At 37.6% G+C, this 15,217-nt stretch overlaps 1 protein-coding gene across 2 annotated transcripts in view; it reads right to left on the reverse strand.

Annotated features, from left to right (window-relative positions):
* The window catches only part of LOC135448127 (cytochrome c oxidase assembly protein COX16 homolog, mitochondrial), a 44,394-nt gene that overhangs the window by 15,707 nt on the left and 13,470 nt on the right, over positions 1–15,217 (reverse strand). The gene's annotated exons all lie outside the window — the stretch shown is intronic.

The following is a 15,217-nucleotide window of genomic DNA, read 5'->3' on the forward strand; positions in this document are numbered from 1 at the left end:
TCCAAGGCCTCTGTAGAAGTGCCCCTCATTAAAGATGGATTGTGTTTCTCCTGTGACCATGACCTCCAACAACAGCCATGCTTTATTAGAACAACGAACTCATCCATCACATGTGCAGAAATGCAAAGTCTCTGGGCAGCCAGACAGGCTTTGAAGCTTGCTTTCAGAGAGAGAAGAGTGATCGTGGACCTCACTGTATTCAGAACTAAATGCAAACACTATTTGTTATGCTTTGTGTTCTCACAATACACATATGGACAAGGGGAAATTAAAGCTCCAGTAAGTAAGGCAGCAACAGTTTTATTTTATCCTACATTTTCTATCCATTTAACAATAAGGCGAAGTATAATGGCTGAAACATTGTTTTTACTTAATTAAATACAGCCAGAACTTAACTTACACAGACAGTTCAATATCCTATTATCAAGGTTTATTTTATCAATTTTTAGTGTGTTTGTTTAATGTGTGGTGTTTGCATGGCCACATTTGTGTACGGCAAAGGCAAACAATCAGTTAAGCTACTGCTGCTTCTCCTTCCTTCCAGCCCTTTCTGTCTTCAGACTTTCTCCTGTCTTCACTCTGCTCTGCCTTCACAAAGACAGCTAAAACTGACATACAGCATTCTGATTTGATGCTGTAACTTTAATATTAACAAAAAGTCAGAAATGAAGAAGCCTAGTTGAAATTTCTTTTTAAAAAATACCCTGTAAATGCAAAATGAACGGAGTGCTGCTTCTTTGGAAGCAGAAATTTTATTTGGGAAATTAAGTTACCCAAAAAGACAAGTTAAACCCTGTTTTGAGGGCAAACTTCATATACACCTTAAGCTCACTCCACAAAACTCATTCTTTTGCCCCAAGTTCCACTAAAAAAAAAAGTAAAAAAGAGGAGCCTCTTTATCTTTTTTGTCCCCTACATACATACTTACTCACACAGAATAATTTAAACATACTTGAGCTGGTGCAGTAATTCAGTCACCTGCACTTTCTAATGCCTTGACTGCAAACCCCAGTTTTTCAGCTACCAAATGAGATGGGTGGGTTATAAATTGTTTTAGGAACCTATATAGAAGTTGAGAAGAAGTGTATTAAAAAGTTTTGTTTCCACTGTGTTTGTACGATGCTGTGCTGTCTTTGAAACATCACAAAAAAAAAAAAAAAAGGAAAAGTGAATGATGCTATATGCTATTTTCATTCTGAAAAGGCAGATAAACATCAATATGAGCCACAATCACAGATCATAACCAGAGAACACTTCAAATGGGGGTAGAGCCAGGAAAGTGGCCATGCCAGAGCAGTAGATCTGTTGTATTACACATCTGCCACAAGACCCAAATACAAACATACATTTTGCTTCCATGATGACTGCTATGCCAACACATACTGCCAAATGAGCTACAAGTACTCAGCTATGCACTGGCAAATAGATTTTCAGCTAAATTACAGATACAAATCTGTATTAGTAAATATGATGATGACAAAGCGCAAATGCCATAACAGTCTGACAGTGTCCTCTCCACCAGTATTTAGGAGGCAGGAAGGAACAGACTCCTCTTGTTCCGCAAAATCTCAGCTACTCCTCTAAGATCCATTCAAATTCAGAGTTTATCTCTAAATGTAGAATCCAAAGATGTGTGCATGTGCAGTTACAGCAGAACTTCACATTAAATTCTTACTGAAAGACTACTGAAATACTTGATGCAAGTATTTAGACAACCTTCATGAGACGCTGTCTGCAAGGCTTTGAAATCAATACTATAAATACAATTTTTAAAGGCTTTACTTATTTTCTTTTTCTAGGGTGTTTTTTTCCTTTTTAGCACTTGCAGTAAAAATGAATAAAACATTCTACATATTTTACATTATACAGGCTTATCTCATATTACATCAAGTGAAAGGGCGAGGGCAAGTGCAATATAGAAAAATCTCAGGAAAGGTTTAAGAATCCAGGTTTCAAATTAGAATTTTGTCCCATTTCACACTCCCACCATTCCTTCAGATTTACCCTTACTTAACTTCAAAAGGTTCCCAAAGAAACAGACTTTAAAAAGATTTTTAACAGCTAAAAGTAATAGAGGTTAAGCACAGAAACATTCTTAGAACTCTTAGCAGGCAGCTACTTGAGGTTGTAATAGAAAGTTTTGAAATGAGGCTGATGCTTCTCATTTTAAGGCTGACATTTCAGTTTTTCAATTAAACCTGGACAGCATTTGTAGGTGTTAAAAACAGTGCACCTTGGGGTGCAGACATCATCACACAGCAAAGCAGGAGTAACTGGTGCCTGAAGCCCCTGCCAAACCAGGGACTCCTGCAATGCCCTGTGAAAAACACACACATCTCAGTAAAGAGGATTTCTTGTTTGTGACATAAGTATTTTTGGTACATTTATAAACCTAAAAATGCTGCTACTAAAAAAATTCTCTGCTAACAATTTTGTATTGATACTCATTGACCACAGTTCATTTTGGCTCAGAAACAAATAATACTGGTAGAGAGAAACTGAGAAATTTGTGAATGCCACTAACTTTAGCTCCAGGATAAGGAAAGGATAGCTCTTCCACAAGGGAACCCAAAGAATACCATCACTATCCATTTTGAAGTTGAGAGGCATGGAACACCTCTCCATATGGGGATAGGCTAAGAACACTTGGTTTGCTCATTCTGGAGAAGAGAAGGCTTTGGGGAAACATGACTGTGGTCTTGGACTAAGGGGAGCTAACAAGAAAGACAGACAAACTTTTAGTAAAGTGTGTAGCACCAGGACAAGGGCTGACAGTTTTAAAATAAAAGACGGCAGATTTAGATGAGGTATAAGAAATAAGCTTTTCATAATGAGCGTGGTGAGACACTGGCCCAGGTTGCCCAGAGAGGTGGTGAATGCCCCATGCCTGGGAACATTCAAGGTCAGGCTGGATGGGGCTCTGAGCAATCTGATCTACTTGAAAATCTCCCTGTTCCTTGCAGGACTGCTGTACCAAAAGAGTTTTGAAAGTTTCTTCCAACCCAAATTATTATATATGGTTCTGCTAAACACAGGAATACAAAGCAGAATAGCAGTGTCACTCCTGTTGAGCATTCAGAGAGGACCACCAAGTTGACTCACATTCTTATTTTCAGGGTAGCATCCCAACTGTCCACAGAACACAGATGCCTGGATCCATAACTCAAACAGCCCATCTGAACAAGCAGCCTTTGTCTGCTATAAACATTACTGGTTATTTGTCCATGTACTATTTGTGGCCATGGGCTTTAGAGCAAACCAAGACTTGAATATATTACATCTTCTAAAATGATGGGTTCAGTTACTACACAAGGAAACTGTCAGGAGACAGCCACATCATGAGAAGAGGATTGTGATTCTAACAGCCTCCTCTCACACCAGTCACGGCAGCACACTGTATACTTGTGTCCTGGCAGGTACTGACCAAATATTTGCATGCCAAAGTTTTACAGAACTTTCCCTTTAGCAAGCATTTCCAGAAAAACAGCAGAAGATATTTCTACCCTAAAACTAGTTTGTTATTTTTACTAAAACACGAGTTTCTGTTCCAACCCTGTCCTCCACAAAATACTACACCACTGAAAAAGATTTCAGCTTTGGAAATGGGAGAAGACAGTGGCCTGAATTTAATGAACATGAATTAGGATTGAGATTTTCATTTTTCATCTGCCCTTCCCAGCATGAATAGATGGGACACAGTTTTCCTGCAGTATCCACAGTACAGAGAGTCCACAAAATTACTGTTTCTATGAAATTTTTCAATTTGTTCTCCCCACCCATTTTTTAAACTTAAGAGTAAACCATAATCACCAATTCTAGTTCTCCCACAGCGTATCTTCTTTGAAAACATTTATCATATGCCTAACTCCTCTAAATGGAAAATCAGCAATCTTGAGTGAATCAGTCAACTTTAATCTTCCTTGAGAAGACTCCCATAAATTGCTACAGAAATCTGTGTCATAAATATTCTAAGTTGTGGTTTATGAGCAGAGTGAGAAGCAGTAGATGGGAGAGGATAAATCCCAGGACTCAGGAAATGCAGTGTAAACTACAGCCAAGCTGAGTGCTGTTCTACTTAAGAAATTAAAGGAACAAAGCTTGTAGAGGTTGTAAGGTACAGCAAGGGTTGTACTTATGCCAAGCTCTTTGGCATACAGTCTTAGGTAACAGAGAAGGGCAAGGCAAAACAAAACATACCATTTTTGTGCAACTTCATTCACAACAATCCTTCAGCTACATTACTTAAATATTTAATACACAAAAAACACTTACATAAGGCTACCTTTTTCCCTGTGAGGGTGGTGAGGCACTGGAACAGGTTGCCAGAGAAGCTGTGGATGCCCCATCCCTGTAACTGCAGCCAGGTCGGATGGAGCTTTGAGCAATCTGGTCTAGAGTAAGGTGCCCTTGCCCATGGCAGGGGGCTCAAACTACGTGATCTTTAAGGTCCCTTCCAATCCAAACTACTCCATGACTCTGTGATTCTATACTGCATAGGATACAATCCAAGAATATTGACTGGATCAGAACACTCACAAACAGTGGGGAGACAGCTGAGGCTAGATGTAAACCCTAGCTTTGTGTCCTTTGACTTTTTCCTATGATCTGCATAGAATACAGACAGCTAAACAAAAAAACCCATTTCATCCAGCCTCTGACAGAAATCGATGCAGACATTTCCAAAGGAGCAATATAAATTGTTGTTACAGCAGAAGTTCCCAGACTTACACAACATGGGGCACCAGTGATCTCTCAAAATCCAAACCTTGTACTTGCTTCCAGACTGATCAAAAAAAAAACCTACAATCCCAAACTCTGTACCAGACTTTTTATGTGATAATGTCGTGGGAAATGCAATTAAAAGCTAATATGAGGGCCAAACTATCCCATACTTCAACAAACATTTAAGCATATCTAGATTTCTCCCATATAAGGTCAATGAAACTAACAAGGACTCTAGAATTTTCAGTTCTGAACAGGAAGTACTCATCATTTAATTAATTTTGGTAGGCTTTAACATCCAGTTTGATTTTCAGTTGCACATTTATTTATATGACTTATACCAAATTAGTGCTGTAAATCTTGGCTCTGAGTATGCTAGCATAAATTTAATTTCACAGCAAAATTCAGTACAAAAAAAAGGTTCCTTTTGGTGTAAAAAAAAAAAAAAAGGTGTAAATTTGTGATGCCAGTATTTAGGAAAAAAACCCCACCCTTTTGCCTCTAAATAGAATATACTTAACAGCTAGAAACAATCCAAAATGCAACTTTGGATGCAACTCCAGCAAAGTCAATTTTTTTTGGTCATTTTTTTGAAGATTCCTTTTTAATGGTTATGTACCTACTATACAAGTCCAGGCTGGAAAACTAGTGTAAATATAGTTTATAGAGGGTATTTTTTCCCTTATGGCTTCCTTAGTCATATCCTATCTTTGCACAGAATCAATTCCTTTGTGGTAGCTCTGAAAAACATGAAGGTCACTTAAGTTTCTGTTCAAAGCAAGCAACTTCAAGAGAGAAATTGTGAATTGGCAGCTGAAGGCAGCATGGAAGCAGTCTGTGCTCATCTCCTCTGACTCTTTTCAGTGCTGTACTATCAGGCAGAGGAGCACTGGAGAGGGTGTCCTGGTTAGTTCTGTACCTCAGTAGGAACACCTGTGTCCAGGTGCTCGCTGCTGTTCAGTCAGGCTCGCCTGCAAACCCCTCCTGGCAGCGCTCGCTTCAACCCCAGTGAAACCACAGGCACTGCACAATAGCCAAACCACTACTTTGCACTCGGTGTGCCCGTTCAGAAACACAAAGGAATTCATTTAAAGGGAAAAGTCTATCTCATAGGGGACTAAACCTTCAATAAAAAACACTGAAGCTTCAAGAAATAACACCAAAAAATGCTCAAAAAACCCAGCTCTCAAGGAACTCCAAAGGATCAACCTTCTCACGTAGGAACAGAGATAGTCTGATCCCTCAAACATGACATAAAAACATAACACAGTTAAAACAAGCACAAGCACACCAACAGATTAGGAATGCTTTCCCTAATCAGAGTGAAACATCTATAAATATATATGCATTTTTTTTCTTCTCTGTGTAAGTTAGTGCCTAAGCCCTATCTTGAACTATGTGAAAATCTACATTAACTTTTTTTTCTCACTGAAAATAAACAAGCATATAAAACACCATCAAAAAGTCTGCCATTTTTAACCCTAAAAATGGTTTGAATTATGTTATAAAACATCATTTTCATTTACAGTACGTATCTGTTTTTTACAGAAATTTTTTGAGTAATGAAACAAATTTTGACTTTTCAATGTCTTTTTGAACAGAAACAATTTTTAGTGTCAACTCATCAAAATTGTTTCCAGTGCTCTGAAAATGCATTTCTACAAAAAATTACTACCAAATTCTAATAACTCTCATCTTAAAATCTGCATGTGTTGAAGAAATTAACACTTCTTATTCTACAGTTCCCATTGCATTTAAGGGAAAATATTTTCTACACTGACATCTAGTGAAGTTTTATAGTAAGAAGAAAAATCATATTCTAATACTTTGTGCTTATAAAAAGCTGTTAATTTACCAAATCATTATACTTTAAATTACTAGTCTTTCCAACACACTTGTACATCACACACTATTTTGTTTTGAAAGCTTTTTGCCACTGTTTTTAATAAATAACATGTTTACCTGTGAAATGATCAGACATTCTGATGGGTATTTTAGAGAAAGTTACAAGGGTAAAATCTGGTGTAATTAAGTTTAAAACATGAATAGCAAAGGGTTTTTCTTTTAAGGGCTCAACATACAACATTAACAAAGCAATTCTACTAAAATCAGCAGGAATTATGAATGCAAAATATTTTAATTATACATTTTAGAGACTAATAAGACAAGTCATCTCTTTTCTCTAAGCAGTATCTGAAAAGTCTGTATTCCTACATCCTCTCTGTAATCGAGTTTGGGCTCTACTTGTTTAGATTGCCATACAGCTGAAGGCTGCAACAGCACCATTTGGCTTCAAGCCTCAAAACACAAAGGAAAAGAAAGGGAAGGTCCATTTAGACAGAAATTGCACTTAAAATGGACGCATGCCGGGGAAAAGGTTTTGAACATTTCCTTTGTAAAAATGGTAGTGGATCTAGAGCTCCAGAAAGTCCTAGGGACTGGGATCTGCTGACATCATGGCTACTGGCTTCTCAAGATGAGTCTGGAAAGCTAGATGTTTTCTGGTGCTTGAAGGAGGCATTGGGAAAAACAGCTGGATATTTAATTATGTTTTGGCTAAAAACTGCCTGAAGCTAAGTTACACACTTGTAATCACTTCAATTGCAAGGCAAAAATACCAGTAATTAATTTTGGCAATGTGACAGGATTTAAATAAACCAAGCAGAATTCTTGGTAGTATATAAAATATAAATATCTAAAAGCTATCAACACTTTATGTATTGAAATTAGTTCCACTTGCAATGGCATCAAAATGAGTTTCTCCAGTCAATAACCTTCTCTTCATCTGAATCTAAATTTGAGAACAGAATGACCATCAAGTCAAAAATTGAAAAAAATGCTTCTGTTTAAAACAAAGAACTCCTAATACTTGCAATGTATATTGTATTTCATCACAGAGAGGCTCAATAATGTGAGGTAATATCTTAACTCAAAGTCATCCTACAGTGCTGTAAGCTGTCTTTGGTGACAATAACCACCTGGTCTAGCCAGATCCAGTCACTGGAAACTATTCAAAAGTATACATACAGAGTCAGCCTCAGAATGTGGCAACGAAAACCTTACTGAATCCCAGAGTTGACTCTGGTGTTGCCTTTTACAGAAAAATGGTGGTTTCTATGCTGAACTGAAAGGATGTCTGAAAAACTGAAACATACATCCCTGTCTGGTATCATAGCAAATTCAGCAGACAGCTCTTCACAGACAACGTAGAGAAGTCATCTCAGCTCAAGTAAAATGGATTAGCTTTTGCTGAAATCAATGCAAAAACATGAACCAAACACTCGCAGCTGAACCTCAAAATCTTCAAGAATAACATAGATAAAGAGCTCATTTCCATACAATCCTTCTAGACTGAATTGAGAGAGAAAACATCTGAACATCTGGTACCACCACAATACTGGGTATGAAAAGCTCTTGCTACTCCTTTCATTTTGTGCCACATGGCGGGACTGAAATTACTACCTTGGATAGTTCTGAACCATGACCAAAAAACGTAGCAAGTTCCAAATTCTGCCTGCAAATAGAAACAAAGTCACTGTACGGGTACCTGTTTAGCCATCAACAATGAGCCAATCGGCCTGACTAAATACACTGTTCCAAACCCCTCCCACTAAGCAGGCCATGCCTGAAAGCAAGGTCTGCTTTAATTTAGTAAAATGTGCCTGATGATATAAAGGTAACTGACTGACAAAGACTTTTTTTCTCACCTATAAGCAACCCTAAATGCATACCTTACATTCTCTACAGCACCAAACATTTCCGTGTATTATTTTCTTAATTTTTGGATGACCTAGGGGCAAGCTCAGCAATGCATTTAGTCTTTGAAAATAAACTAAATCTACTTATACAAGGAAATTAGCCAGTTTATCATAAGACTTAAGACCCAGGCCAACCTGACCTGCTTAAGGAAAAGAAAAAGTAGAAAACAATAATCACCAACATCAATTCCTTGCCATGCTGCGCTTGTGTAATTAGCTTACTGAAACCAATTAAGCACAGGAAGATGTAGTTATAAATAAATAAATGCTAAAATGCTAGATGAGAAGACTTGATTATTCTGCCAGGTTCAGTGCCAGATGCTAAAAAGATTCCACATTCCTTGGCTGACAGGTTTAGAAAGGATACCTTTCTCACCCAAAATATTCCATCAAACACCAACTGAAGATATTCTGATTTTGTTCACACTTAAATCAAGCAAGATGTTTTAAAGACAAACTCCTATGGAATCAGATTCTTCAGAATACAGGAATGCCTTAGGCACAAACAACAGATTAAATAAGAGTTCCTCTACCTTCAAGACATCTGTTAGTTTGCCAGAGAAGCTCCAGCAAAAGAGTATCTAGGGCGGGCTTCATCTCACCTAATTTTATTCATCTATACTTTTGACTTGAAGCATAAAGTCTCTACTTAGGCTCTTCCTCCAGTCATCTGTAGAAGGGCATTCCTTGAGAAACTAAGTCCCACTTAAAGATATATACAAAATCATAAATTGTCTGCACCTTGAAGTTAGGTAGAGGTTTATCTCACCTGTTGTTCACTATTCACTGTTGTTCACAAATAAATTTTAACCATATTCATGCACTAAGGAAGGTAATTGTCTCACTGCAATGAGTAATAATAAAATATCAAACTCAATCTCTCTATTTTTCAATCCATCAAAAGAGGACAACATATTTCTCAAGTATCTACTTTAAAACTGAATGTAACCTATTTTGGGGCATTTCCTCTCAAACCTCCTTTCTGGACTACCTGGATAGCTGTCTCAAACCAGGCATTTCACTTAAGACAATGGAAAAATTAGTAAGATGAAACCCTGACATAGTGCACAGTACCACAAACATATGTTTAGATTTAGCTGAGTAGATACTGAAATTTCACTTCCCTATCTTTAATAATACAAAGAACCCATTTAGAGTCTTTTGAGTATTAACAGCGGAAATTTAAATTGACCTTAACATTGGTAGGAGGTGTTTGCACATCAGGAAGCCCAGAGGATGAGTCTTAATCCATCTAAATCCATTTGGAAGAAAATAAAGCAGAAAGCCTGAAGAACACACAAGGTAACTGAGTGCATGTGACAATCTGGGCTGGTAGCAGTAAAGTCCATTAATTGTTACTAGAACACTGTGGGCTTTGCCAAACTGCTCCACTCACAGTGACTTGCCCTATCCACATTACTCCTTGAAATGAAGTTCATCAAGTTTTGGTCAGATTGAGGATCTTGGGGAACACCAAGGTTTAACAGGATTTCAAACACGGATGCTTATCTACTTAGAATTGCAATACATCTATCTTGCAGTTTGCAGTCAATAGAAAAGTTTGTGGAAGAAAATTAAAAACACACCTTTTCATCTTGCTGCCTATGTCAGTTAAATTCTTTGTATCTTTGGTAGTCTTTCATACAGAGCAAATACTGGTTTTAAACACAGAAGCAGGTCCTCAAATAAGATAAACAAGTTAGCTTCAGTAAACCAGATTCATGCAGTATCATGAATTCATGCAGTATCATAGCTTGCAGTATGTGCAGTGATGGAGACAATCCACTGACATTCCACAAATCTAAGTTAAAAAAACCCATATGATTTGTGCAATTTTAAACACTATAGACATATTCAGAGGTTTAAGTGATTTTGTGAATTTAAGTGAATTTTCACCTCACATGAAACATATTATTTAAAGAAAAAAAATGATGTGGCATACAGAAACACAACATTATTTGTAAACATTGAAATTACATTTTATTCTGTAATGCTTCTTTTTTCTGAAAGAAAACAAACTGAAGAAGCAAACCAAACTTCTCCTGGGGCACAGAAATCCTGTCCAGATGGACCTTATAGGCAAGTTAAATGGAAGCAATAACCAACCACAATTTCTACTGCACTACTCCAGGACATGCCCATATGTGTAACTCCCACAGACATACCTGAGGCAGTTTACATAAGGACAGCAAGAGGAACGTGCCAGCCAGCAACAAGGCACAGCTTTGTCCAGTCTCTTGCAGATGTACTCCCTTTTGGGTGGATGCTGAACCTCATTTAAACACTGTGGTGCTGCAGTTCACCCATCTGGACTCAACAGTGTGAAACTTATTGCAGTACATGTGTGAACAGAGCAATGTTTTGACAGCAACATGAAAGCATTCTAATGGGCAGATACAACCTCTTAACTATACACTTACAACAAGGAGAAAATGCTGGACTGACTTCCTACACTTTTCTCAGGTAAATGTCTGATGTGCTCTTGCTTGACATAAAGTCTCATGGAAACCCATCAGCTCTCTGCTCCTATTTCTTCCTAGCTATTTCACACTGACCCAGAACACCTGAAGTAATGATCTCACCTGAGGAAATTTTTTAATACTCATATGAATTTAAATAATTCCTTTTATTTGATTTAATTAACTGTCCTATTTCCTGTGTAAAGTGGAGCAGCATTAATTACCTATATTCCACAGACTAAGCAAGTGAGATAGGCAGAGAGGAGGCCTGTGGTGCAGGAGGTAGCTAAAGAGAGAACCGGAACAAGATGGATATAAAATTTCCAGTGAGATCAGTATGTGTTATTTAAATCACATGCTGCTGACATGGGTCTCCTGACATCCACTCATGAGATTAAAGACACAATGTTAAAGAACAGCACCAGGGACCAAACTAACAACATTCTAAACCTGTAATACTGAGTATAACCAACCAGACAGTCAACGTGCTTCCACCACTATCGAGCCCCACTAGGAGAACTGCTGTAAACCAGAAAAGTCAGAGTGCCTTAAGTGATCATGTTTACTTTCTTTTCTCTTTCATTTTTCAAATGACAGCAAGGCTTCCAGAATAATCTTCTACGCACCACATGCGCTCTTTTTCTCAATTCAAGTCCAGGATTGTAAAATGAAAGCTGAGGTCCTCACAGTTACATAATTTTTTGAACTAGTACCTTAAGACAAAGCAAATATACAATAAATGAAGACTCACAATGGCAACACTAACACTCCACAGATGTCAATAAGCAACACTTCATGGATAGCTACATGCCAGTCAATTGGTCAAAAACACTAGCTAAGAAATGTTAAATGCAATCTTCAGTCTACAAAAAACAGGTTTTACACTCCTAGTGTGCTTACTGAGTATGCTTCCAACCACCACCACTATTCTTTTAATGCCCTTTCTGGGTTTACAGGCTTATTGCTCATAGAGAATAGTGAAAGAATAGGTGAGGAACCTTAATTTTCATCTGGATTCGGACTCCTGGAACACAATGTGTCATACATATTTAAATGTAAACAACCACCAATTTGAGGGTAAAACTCATGGAGGAGAAATTGAAATTCTATCATTTTGACTCTTTACTGCCTCTACATTCTACCTCACTAAGGCAGAAAACATTAGTATTATTTCTTAGCATTCTACTTTTGGGGTGTGCTCACTTTGCACAGGACAAAGAAAAAATGAACAAGACCTTCACAACTTGTAAAGAGATAAGTATACAATACTATTGTACATAACCTACAGCAGGAAACATTTGCAAACTTCAAAGGCTAATTGATGTTTTGTTTCCTAACAAAATGGCATAGAGATTCCAGCTTTGTTAGAAGTGCTGCACATTACCCTGGAGGAACTCATTCAGTCCTTTCCTATCCCAAAAGTCTGAGAACCTGCCCTGCAATGATACTTCTTCAAAAGAGTCAATTTGGAGCTTAAAAACTCTCTCACTCTAAAAGGTTTATTGATGGGAAGAAAGCAAACTTTTCCAGACAGTTAATATATCACTTCCCTTCAATTCGCTACAGTACAGTATGATTAGCCAGCAGTACAGACCACACCCCATGTTCCAAAATTCTTATATCCAAAACTAAATCTGAATCAGCAAGTCTATACAACACCTGGAATGACAACAACGGGTGAACAGTATATAAAAATAATTGATTATTATATAATTGGAAAAAACATTTTCTGTATATTTAACAGAAATTACATTTTCAGTAAAAAAATATAAATTAAATCAACATCTCCAACTACATACACAAGAAGAAATACAAAGAAAGAGCCTAGTCTTCCATTTATGAATAAAGGTATCTGGAACAATGCCCATACAAGCCTACTAATTTCTTCTCTGTTAATTCCACATGGTTTTCCCATAAGCATACCTGGTTTTCTGTAAGCAATTTTGATTTGCATAAATTCTTCCCAGAAAGTGAACAATTACCTAACCTAATGATTTCTCCATTAATGGACATTTTGGCAACAACAGATAATGGAGAAATCCTCGATTAGTTTCAGGGGAATTCTGAGCAGCATAAACAAGCATTACATCAGTAAGAGCCTCAGCAAGCTTCCTTTAAACACAGGACATTCATTGTGCTGAGGGTATATGACTGATCTAGGTATCCTGAGAAGATAAAAGGGGCTTTTTTGCTTTTGCAAGAGATGGCCATATCTGAGGTCCTGATATTCAAAGATGAACTAAATGGATGATGAGCTATCTACTCTTTACATTCTAATAGCCCCTCTTCAACTGCAGCTCTAGGCTCTCTCTGTCCTCTGCACTGGCTGAGCTGGAGTCCAAGATCCCAAAACCCAGCCCAAATGAACAAGAGGACACAATTCCTTTTGCAGCCCCTTCCCAGCCCCGCTCCACCTGCAGCTGTAGGCTCCATCTCCCTCCCAGTCCTAATGCTACCCCAGCCCAATGCACCTCAATCAAATCATACTCCCTCCCTCAAAGGTCCAAACCACCATTTTCTCTTGGGCTTTAATACCTTTATCAGGGAATGTTCTTCAAAAGTCAGTTTGACATCAATACATAGTCTTTATCACTACTGCAGCTTTTTTCATTAAGGCACAGGAATCCAAAGTGGAGCTAGCCCCTCAGTCACTGAAACACAGACTACATAGCAGCAGTTCCACTGCAGTGCTGCCTTTGAATATCACTGTTGACTGAGAAGTTGCTTACTAATGTGGTTTCCCTCTAAGCACAGTGTGAAGTTAAGAGTGAAAAAGGAAAAGAACAGGTACTTTTGAAGGCAAAGGATCATAGTTTGGCATCTGAAATATATTAGAGTTTTGCCACAAAAGGATTGTTAAATTTTTGTCTTTTTAGCAGTTGAATTAGCAAGAATACATTCAGGAATCATGCTTACAAAAGGTGACATACTAGAGTTTGCACATCCTTAAAATATAATCAAAAAAGACAGGCACTTGGTCTGCTTTAAGATTTGTGCAACCTCCATTTTCTTAGCAGTAAAATGTAAATAATAATCCTACCTTTTCTGACAGTAGGACTACCAAGCTTAATTAATTTAAGTTCTGTGAAAGTTTTCAGAGCTCCTTGTATTAAAACTGTTATTTAATTAAATAATTTTAGTTTTGTAAAGGAGAAGCTGTAACAAAAAAATCTTACTTCTTTTATTGCTTATTGCATGTAACTGTCCCCAATGTAATTGAACCCCCCCAATAAGAGCACTAGTCCATCTGTCCCTGTTCTGATAAGGATTTACAATACACCAACTGTGGTGTAAGAGAAAAGCATCAGGATTTTAATTGCACTTTTAAATTACTCATATTAATATTCTTTTCCTGAGTTCCATGTACTTTTTAAACTAGATATTTTTATCCATTAAAATACATTCAAGTCTCATTGGCTGTCTTATTTAGTGAATTAGAATGGCTTTCAACTCTGTTTTTATGGACACAGAAACAGAAATTAATGAAACACATTGCTTTGATTTGTCCATCTACAAACAAGATGTAGATTATTCTCCCTGCAAACAAGCCCAAAGTTGGTGTTGCTAGTTCTGAGCCAATACTGCACTATTCTTTACATCAATGTAATCTACTTCTGAATAAAACTGCAAAGGAAAAGAAAAAGAAAACACCAAAGAGATGCTGGAGACTTGTGTAATACTGATTAGAGCATAAACCAGAAGGCCTCTTTTAGCTTTTCAGAGTTGAAGAACTACAGGTTGAAGTAGCTTCCACTCAGAGCTTTCATGTACTACTGACTAATTCAGCAATGCTTCCCTTGATTATAAATGCTGGGAGAAAGAGTCACATAGACCTGAATCAGCACAACTATTAACAGTGTTTTCTCCCTGAGTTCCTATCACAGTGCAGATCATGGGGGTCAAATGCAATACAGTGAGTATGAACCTGACCCAAAAACTAACAGAAACACAACAGGCAAATTCTTGCTGCATTGTGATCCCCATCTGGCTGGAGAAAAACTTTAAAGGTTCCAACTGCTCCTAGAAGGCTAGAAATGATAGAAAAAAAAGCTGCCCAGAAGACAGCACTAGAGAAAACATTTGTAAGATTACTCTCCCAGATCTACAGGTTCTGTCATATACATATTCTGAGCAGGAGTGGGCCACATGGTGCATGGAAGGCCACAGCCAGGTATTCAACAGAGAGAACAATGAGGAATAATTGAAGTTCATGGTCCACAAGTGTCTAAGACAAAACAAAGGGGTTTTTCCTCCTGACTCTCAACAGCTCAGAATCTC

Source organism: Zonotrichia leucophrys, chromosome 5, assembly GCF_028769735.1.
Source record: "Zonotrichia leucophrys gambelii isolate GWCS_2022_RI chromosome 5, RI_Zleu_2.0, whole genome shotgun sequence".
Classification (NCBI taxonomy): Eukaryota; Metazoa; Chordata; class Aves; order Passeriformes; family Passerellidae; genus Zonotrichia; species Zonotrichia leucophrys.